We start from the raw sequence: 8,818 nt of genomic DNA on the forward strand, positions 1-8,818 counted from the left end.
ATAACTTCATCTTTCTTTCTTTATTAGCATGTCTGAGTAACTTTCTAGGAGCAGATGTTGATTTGTCAGAATTTTTTTTTAAGTCTCAAAATAATTTGCAAAGTTGATTCCCATTTGCATTTGTTATCAACTATGAATTTTTCATATTTGTTTTTAATGTACAATTTTCTAACAAATAGTTTGTTTCAAAATAATAACAAAAAAATAATAGTTATGAGCACATAGAAATAACTTTCATTTTCTTTCTGTATCATTTCTCTAAGAATTAACAGGATTTAAATTTTTTTTTTTAGATGTTGATGGACCTTTATTTTATTCATTTATTTATATGGGGTGCTGAGAATTGAACCCAGTGCCTCACACATGCCAGGCAAGCACTCTACCACTGAGCCACAACCCCAGCCCCAGGATTTTAATATTGATAAATATCTCAGAATCCTGTCCAATCACATACAGCAGTGCAAAAGCTGGAAATGCTGTTAATTGTTCCATACACAGGCCATCATGAATTGATTACCCTAGCACCAAGATTTGATACCCAGAGGGTGTTCAATAAACATTTGTGAATTTAAGTGAATTGACTCAATAAACTTGAATTGAGCCTCTTGTGGTTTGTTCATTTCTTTACATAATTCTGAATTTTATAAAGAAAGCCACCAATTCACTAAGGAAAGAGGATGGTATTTTCTCATGTTATCGAAGTTACATATAACACCTCTTGGAAAGGTATTGTAAGATACACACACAAATATTTATGTATGTATACATATATTTTTAAAATCATCTAGGATTCAACAAGAATGATGATACTATAATAATTCCATTTTGCTTTCCCTACTTTCTTTCTATTCTGTATATGAGTAATGGAAATGCTATCATTGTAAACTTTTTAACAATATTTAAATCAAATCTAGTAGTCACAAGATTATTAGTTGAAAATGAAGAATAAAAGAGAAAAAGAAAAAAATGCCACTAAATGAGTTTAAAGTTATATGATCCCTAGATAAAAATATTTTTTATCTTCAAGTTGCTTACTGCATAGTGTCTTATGATGATAAGAGAGAAAAATAATGGAATTAGCATTTTTTTTCTTTACCAAGTTCTTTTGATCATTGGTAAGAGTTACTTTTAGACATCAACTTATATATATATAGTTCTTTTACATTTAGGCTTCACTTTTGGGTCTGTGCCTGATACAGTAGATGCTTCATCAACATTTGACAATAAATGGAAATGTGAGTTAGCATTAATTTTATTATTCACTTATTTAGTTTGCTATTTGATGAAAAAAATAAGGTAGAAAATTTTAGCAAAATAATTGAGATAAGCTTTTACTGTTTGCAGCCTAATGATATGTCTTGAAACACTTTACAAAACATAAGGAATTGCAGAATAATTTTAAAGGGTAGAGTTAGAAGAGACTTCAGATTTCAGAAACAGTTTTTTCCTTCATTGCTCACCCTACCCATGACAGGGAGAATAGAACTTAAGAACTTACTCAGAGGGCTAGATGTATAACTCAGTGGTAGAGTGTGCTCAGCATCCACAGGGCTCTGGCTTCTGTTCCTAGCAACACACACATGCTCACACAAACTTACAAAGAAATAAATAGTTTAGTAAGATTTAATTTGCCTGTCAGGGAATTATATGACCCATGTAAATAGTATAGGGAAATGCACTTTCCCTCTGGAGACTTGATAATTGAGTCTCTGAAACAAACTGAAAATAGATTAGCAGGAGAAAAGACATACAAATTTATTAACGTACACGGGAGCCACCTAAAATATGAAACTCAAAGAAGAGTATGTTAGCTTTTCATTGCCATGACAAAATGCCTAAGATAAACAACTTAATGGAATAAAGTTTTATTTTGGCCCATAATTTCAGAAGTTTCAGTCCCTGGTTGCTTGGTTTCATTGCTTTGGGGCTGTGGCAGCACAATAAATCCTGGTAGAAGTGTATGGCAGAGGAAACTGTTCACCTCATGGTTGAGATGCATCAAAAGAAAGAGGAAGAGACAGGCATCCCCAAATCCCTCTGAAGGCTTGCCCACAATGACTTAACTTCCTTCAAATATGCCCCACCTCTTAAAGGTTCTACCCTTTCCCAAAATTCCACAGGCTGGTGACCCAGCCTTTAACACACAGGCCTTTAGGGAATATCTTAGATCAAAACTAGAGCAAAGAGTCAAATAGTTGTGGTTTAAATAATCTTTTTGTAGGGAAGAGGGACATGGGGAATTTGGGCTACTTTAGAGGGTTAGTGAATGATTTTAGAGGACATGAATGGGTCCAATGTACAGACATTTGCTTTAGACAATATGATTCTAGGGTATAGGTGTGATGTTTGATTTTTAGTGTCTTCCTCTCTGACATGAATATAATCTTTCTTGGTTAATGAAACTACAGTAAGAAGACTGAATAAATTGTGTTTCTCTATGGTGAATCCTGTCTTTAATTAGATAAGGGAACTTCAGATAAAGGCTTTATCCAGCATCTTCTGAACCCCTAATCACCTTTAAAATAATCAGCACACCAAGATGCTATATTTGGGGTGTTGTTCTCGGACTTCCAACAATATGCATTAACATGTACCCCTTGACATGGTGAAAGGTGTTATTTTTATAATCAGGAGATATATACAGATGCTCCTTGACTTATGATGGGGTTATGTTTTGATAAACCCTTTCAGGTTGACAATATCACAGGTTGGCAGTGCATGAATACACCTACACTTCCAAACAATGGTGGCTGAGCAACATAATACGCTATGGAATATCAGTTGTTTATTCTCATGATTGTGTAGCTAACAGAGACCTGTGGCTCTCTGCCACTGCCCCCGATCCCACCATTGCAAGAAAGTATAATATCACATATCACTTGCCTGGAAACAATCAAAATTCAAAATTTGAAGTCTGATTTCTACTGAATATGCATTGTTTCCATGATTCGAGGACTTTTTGTATGATGTGGAATGTTTATTTCTTTCTCAAGATCATGCAAACATTGAGTAGAATCATTTAAACCTTTGACTTAATAATAACTGAAATTATCATTGTTATTTTAATGATCATTTTTACAGTAGCTAGCAGTTTTTGAATTCTGGTCATGTGTCAGCCAACAATGTATTCATCAAGTGATTCTCAGAGAACCCTGTGAGGTAAGAACTAACACTGGTTTTCTTTTATGAAAGAGAGAGAGAGAGAGAGAGAGAGAGAGAGAGAGAGAGAGAGAGAGAGAGAGAATGCCTTATGTCTCTTGCTGTGGACTTTGCTCATTCTAGAGCTATGCTCTCAACAGGAAGCCATTGGCCTCTCCTCCTGAAAATAAACATTCACAAACTCATGTCCTTGTTGCTGGTATATTATAATACCTGTTTCTTATTTCCTCTGAATTGTCTATAAATTTTCTTGCTGATTTGAAAGATATTTAAATCTAAGGCAATAATTCAGTCCTACCATATTTTGGTTTGCTTTTGAATCTTATTCACCATTAGGCAATAATTTGGTATATCCAAAGGATTCTGCAAGATTTCCATATATTAGAAATAACTGATATAGATTGTTCAGAATTTGTGACTTCAGATGAAGTAAAACACAGCTTGAGTTGAAATGGTTTAACATAAATTCCTTCTAAAGAATTTCAACTATCATCTATTTTTTAAATTTGTTTTAATTAGATACACATGACACTACAATGATCTTGACATATCATACATTTGAATCAAATGGTATCAGCTATTTTTAACGATATTCCAAATTATAATCCAGGCATTAAACAACTAAATTTATCTTCCATAGTTTTCCTTCTATGAATAGTAAAGTTCATGACTGGCTTCTTAAATCTTTCCAGATAAAATGTATGTTATTCTTTAAAGTGCTAACACAACAACCACCATCATCACTAAGTAAGGGTAACATTTAGTTTTAAAAAATGTATTTGTAAGGCATCATTTTAGACAGAGAAATTATCATCATTTTTAAATTAAATGGAAAAATGGACCATATATATATATATATATCAATGTGTGTACACACACACATATATATATATATATATATATATATATATATATATATATATATATATATATATTTATATTTATATAAAATTAGCAAGTAAAGAGGTTATAAATTGTGCTGATAAAATGGCTCACATGAAGGGCGAATGCTTGACAGCAAGGGTCTTAAAAACTGCTTAGCCTCCCTGTGAGTTTTTGAATGCAATTTCTAGATAGAATTAAGTTTTTCCATGATGGAGTACTACCTTAAATTTATTGGAAAGCTTCCTGAAGTTATTCAGCAGGAGTTCTATAAAATGTATCTTTAACCCCATTTTTCCTTCTTTTCTCTCATCTAAAAACAGCTTGAGGATACTTGCCCAGTTGGTTGTTACTTTGAGAGGGTCCTTTAGTAAACATGTGCTGTGCAGGAACTCTGACTCTTGTAAGAGACAGCTGGCTCTTATTAACAAACTTTGCATTACAAAAACAGTCAAGGATATCACACTTGGGGGCTCATGCATCTATTTTTCTTGCATCCCAGGCAGGTGTTCTTCCCACAGAGGCCAACTTCCAGGCACTTTCATTTTAACTACAGATGAGTTATAGGGAGCATGTGCTCTCCTTTTGACAGTACTGGGTAGCCCAGAAACATAGTTACCTATCTTATACCTTAGAGGTGGAATGATAGTCCACCAGAGCAAAGATAAAATAGGACTCAATATTCTTGGAAAAGAAAAAAAAAGCTAATAAACTATATAAAAAGATGTAACAAAACAATAATAAAAGCGATAGTTTGAGGGGTTTTGTGAAGTTTTTTAAATTTCATTTATTTTTATTTTTTTGCAAAAATCATTGGTAAGAGTATATAAGAAGAAATATTCTCATGTGTGTTTGCAAGATTTTTATTTGCAAAGATCACTAAGTGACAGCACAAAGAAATTATGTAATTGAAAAAATATTTTTTTTACTCATATTTCCTAGAGAGAAAGGGAGATACCATTCATGTCATAGAGGGTCATCGAGAAAACACTAGAAGAGTGGTGCCAGCAGGAGTAGATCAGAACCTTTCTTGAATTTTCCAGACAAGGTGGGCGGGGGTGGAAGGGCATTCCAGGATAGTCTAGTTTAACTAATTCTAGAAAGATTTGGAATATGGTTGTGATTTTTAGTTGCCTGGTATCCAGCCCTGGGATGGATGATCTAGAATAGGGGATATACTAGCTTAGTGTTTGAGAAGTACCATAAGTGTGTGAGAGTTGGGGCTATAGAGTCCTCAATGTTTGATTTGCAACTAAAATTCTCCCAGTAAATTGTTTACTATCTTTATTGTTAGGTCTTCATCCTTCCCTCTCCCCTCCCACTTCATGACCACTGTGGGCAGGGACTTTCCATCTGGCTGAGGAGAAGCCAAATGGTCAATCAGAAGCTGACATGGCAACAGACCCCAACCACCACAGGTTCCCAAGTTGAAGCAATCTACCTGTCATCTCACAACAGACGCCATCCCCCTAAACTTAGCCTAGGCCCTCCTACCTCCGGTTTCCCTTATTAGCATTGTTCTTGCCTTTCCTGCCTGAGACTTCCCTGGCCTTCACCCTTTGAGGTCTGGTGAAATCCCTCCCCCACTCCGAAGGCCTCCCAATAAACCTTCTTTTGGTGCCTCATTCTTATTCCTTGGTTCCTGATCTCCCGCACCCCTTTCTGCTTTACATTTAGGAATTAGGATATCCTTGATACCACCTGTCATCGGTGATGAGTCCTGCTTCCCCACATGTTGAAGTCTGAACATTAGAGAAGCATGCTGAGGCAAGCATATAAAGCAGGGTTTATTAAAAAACACGTAACATAGATTTCTCCCGGGAGGGAGGAGGGGGCTATAGCTTGCATTCTGGTATTCCAAGAAGCCAGGTGTTCGGCCCTATTTATATGTCCTAGGCTTCCTTTTCTCTCCTGCCTTCTTATCTTTCTCCTTCTTGAGTACTGACTAGGCCCAGGAACGCTAGGAGGGATGGCCAAAAAGTGGGAAGCAGGTGGGCTGAAGGGGGAAGGGCAGGATGGAGCAGCCTAGGACACATTAATTAACAACCTTATAGCTTCCTGTAGGGAGGAGCAATTCCTGGAACAGGTTACTTTAGCAACAGTTTGGAGCAGGGGCAGGTTCTGTATATAAGGGTGGAGGAATAAAGGAATTCACATTTCAATCCCTCAGGGGACAGTCTCCAACTTGCTGGAAGCACTCAGAATTGGCCTCCTCGATCTGACCTGACTCGATTTACCCCTCTATACTGACTTCCTGTCTAATTCTGGCTTCATCCTTAGGAATTAGCTAATCCTGATGGTCTTTCCTAGGTCTATAAGGTTCCCAAATGCCATAGAATAAAAAATGCTTACTGTAACATTTACCATCATAATAAAACTAGCTTAAATGATCATTCGTGTGGGATTAATTAAAGAGGTCAAATCACATTTCCTAGCTGATGTTCAAGAGGATGAGGGCCTCTGTTAGTGATGTAACCTTAGACAATTTTCCTGACCTCTTTGCACTTCATTTTTCTCATGTGTAAACAAAGATAATACTTGTATCTAACACAGTGGTTATTGTAAAAATAAAATTAGTTAATTTCTGTCAAGGACTGAGAAAGATGTCCAACATATAGCTTTTATAAATGCCAGATTTTATTATCTGTGATATATTTTAAAATACAGTTGCATTGTGCAGTTGGTACTGTGGATAAATCACAGTACAGGACAGCCCATGATTGTATATGCATATACATGTATAATTACATGCATGCACAATGAATATTTTATACACATATGCAAATATAAGTCCTTTTTAATTTATATACATAAACAAAACTGAATAGATATTTGCTGACTCTTAAATGCAATGGTCTCTAGGATGATCTAAGGAGCAAATTCAGTTTTTCCTTTACACATTTTTTCAGTTTAGAATTTTCCACATATGATATCTTTAGTAAGTTTTTTATAAACAAAACAAGGTCATTTTGACAATAGACTATAGTCTGGAGAGCAAAAACATCTTCCAAATATGGGATAAAATTAAATCTTACAAAATAGGCCCAATATTTACTAGTAATTTAAAATAAAATATTTGCGGTAAGATGTTATTCTGCAGACTCAAGTATTATGATAAGATATACAATCTTTTCATTTTTATATACTTTACTAATTTCCATCAAGTATTTTTTTCTTTTTTAATTTATTCTAATTAGTTACACATGGCAGTGGAATGCACTATGATACATCATACATAAATGGAGTGTAATTTCTCATTCTTCTGGGTGTACATGATATAGAATTCCACTGGTTTTGTAGTTACGTGTGTACATAGGGCAATAATGTCTGATTTGTTCTTCCTACTCTTGTACCTACTCCCCTCACTTCACTCCCCTCTATCCAGTCTCAAGTAACTCTGTTCTTCCCTAGTCCCCCCACCCCTTTAGTGTAAGTTAGCATCCACACATCAGAGAGGACATTTGGCATTTGTTTTTTGGGGAATGGCTTATTTTGCTTAGCATGATATTCTCCAGCTCCTTCCATTTACCAGCAAATGCCATAATTTTATTCTTCCTTAAGGCTGAGTAATATTCCATTGTATATTTATTTATACCACATTTTCTGAATCCATTTTTCTGTTGAAGGGTTGCTAGGTTGGTTCTATGGTTTAGCTATCATGAATTGAACTGCTATAAACATTGATGTGGCTGCATCACTGTAATATGCTGCTTTTAAATCCTTTGGGTATTAACTGAGCAATAGGGTAGCCAGGTCAAATGGTAGTTCCATTTCAGGTTTTCTAAGGACTCTCCATACTGCTTTCCATAATGCACCAATTTGCAGTCCCACTAGCAACATATGAGTGTACCTTTTTCACCACATCCTTGCCAACACTTATTATTGCTCCAACAAATATTCATATGGAAGTCAAAGTAAAATATTTTATACACATTTGTTTCATAAGCAATTCATCTTGGTTTTTATGATCAGCCCACTTAGTTTGATGCATTTATGAATATGGTTGTCATCTTCAAGTTTGTTTTATTTTTGTCCTATTTGGTTTTTGTAAATTCTCTTTTTTGTCTTCCTTAATATAAGTTAAATATTTTTTATTATGCCATTTTATCATCTTCAACAGCGTTATATAGTTATATATACAACTTCATATGTTAAAATATGTGTCTTTAATTTACCACAGAATATCTTCAAATATTTTGCAATTTCATTAGCAATGTAAAAATATATAACAGTATAATATGCTGTTATTGTCATATATTTTACATCTACATAATATGTATATGTATATACAATATTATAAACATGATATAATATGCTATTTCTTTTTTGGTACTGGGGATTGAACTCAGGGGCACTCAACCACTGAGCCATACCCCCAGCTCTATTTTTTATTTTATTTAGAGTCAGGGTCTCACTGAGTTGTTTAGTGGCTCGCCATTGCTGAGGCTGGCTTTGAACTTGAAATTCTCCGGCCTCAGCCTCCCGAACTACTGGCACTACATGTGTGTGCCACCACACCTGGTTTAATATGCTCTTACTATCATATATTTTCTTCTATATATGATACAAAATTATTTAATGTCAATAAATTTTTAAAATATTTAAAAATAAAATTGTATTGTAAAATAAAACAAAAGTTTATTTTACATTTATTCATATTTTTACCCTATCTGGTCCCTTTATGTATTTGTTCATTTACTCTGGCCAAATGCTGTCAATTTCTGAAGAATATTTTTTAGCACTACATATAATGCATGCCTGTTAGAGACAGATTTTC

Source organism: Marmota flaviventris, chromosome 7 (genome assembly GCF_047511675.1).
Source record: "Marmota flaviventris isolate mMarFla1 chromosome 7, mMarFla1.hap1, whole genome shotgun sequence".
Taxonomy (NCBI): domain Eukaryota; kingdom Metazoa; phylum Chordata; class Mammalia; order Rodentia; family Sciuridae; genus Marmota; species Marmota flaviventris.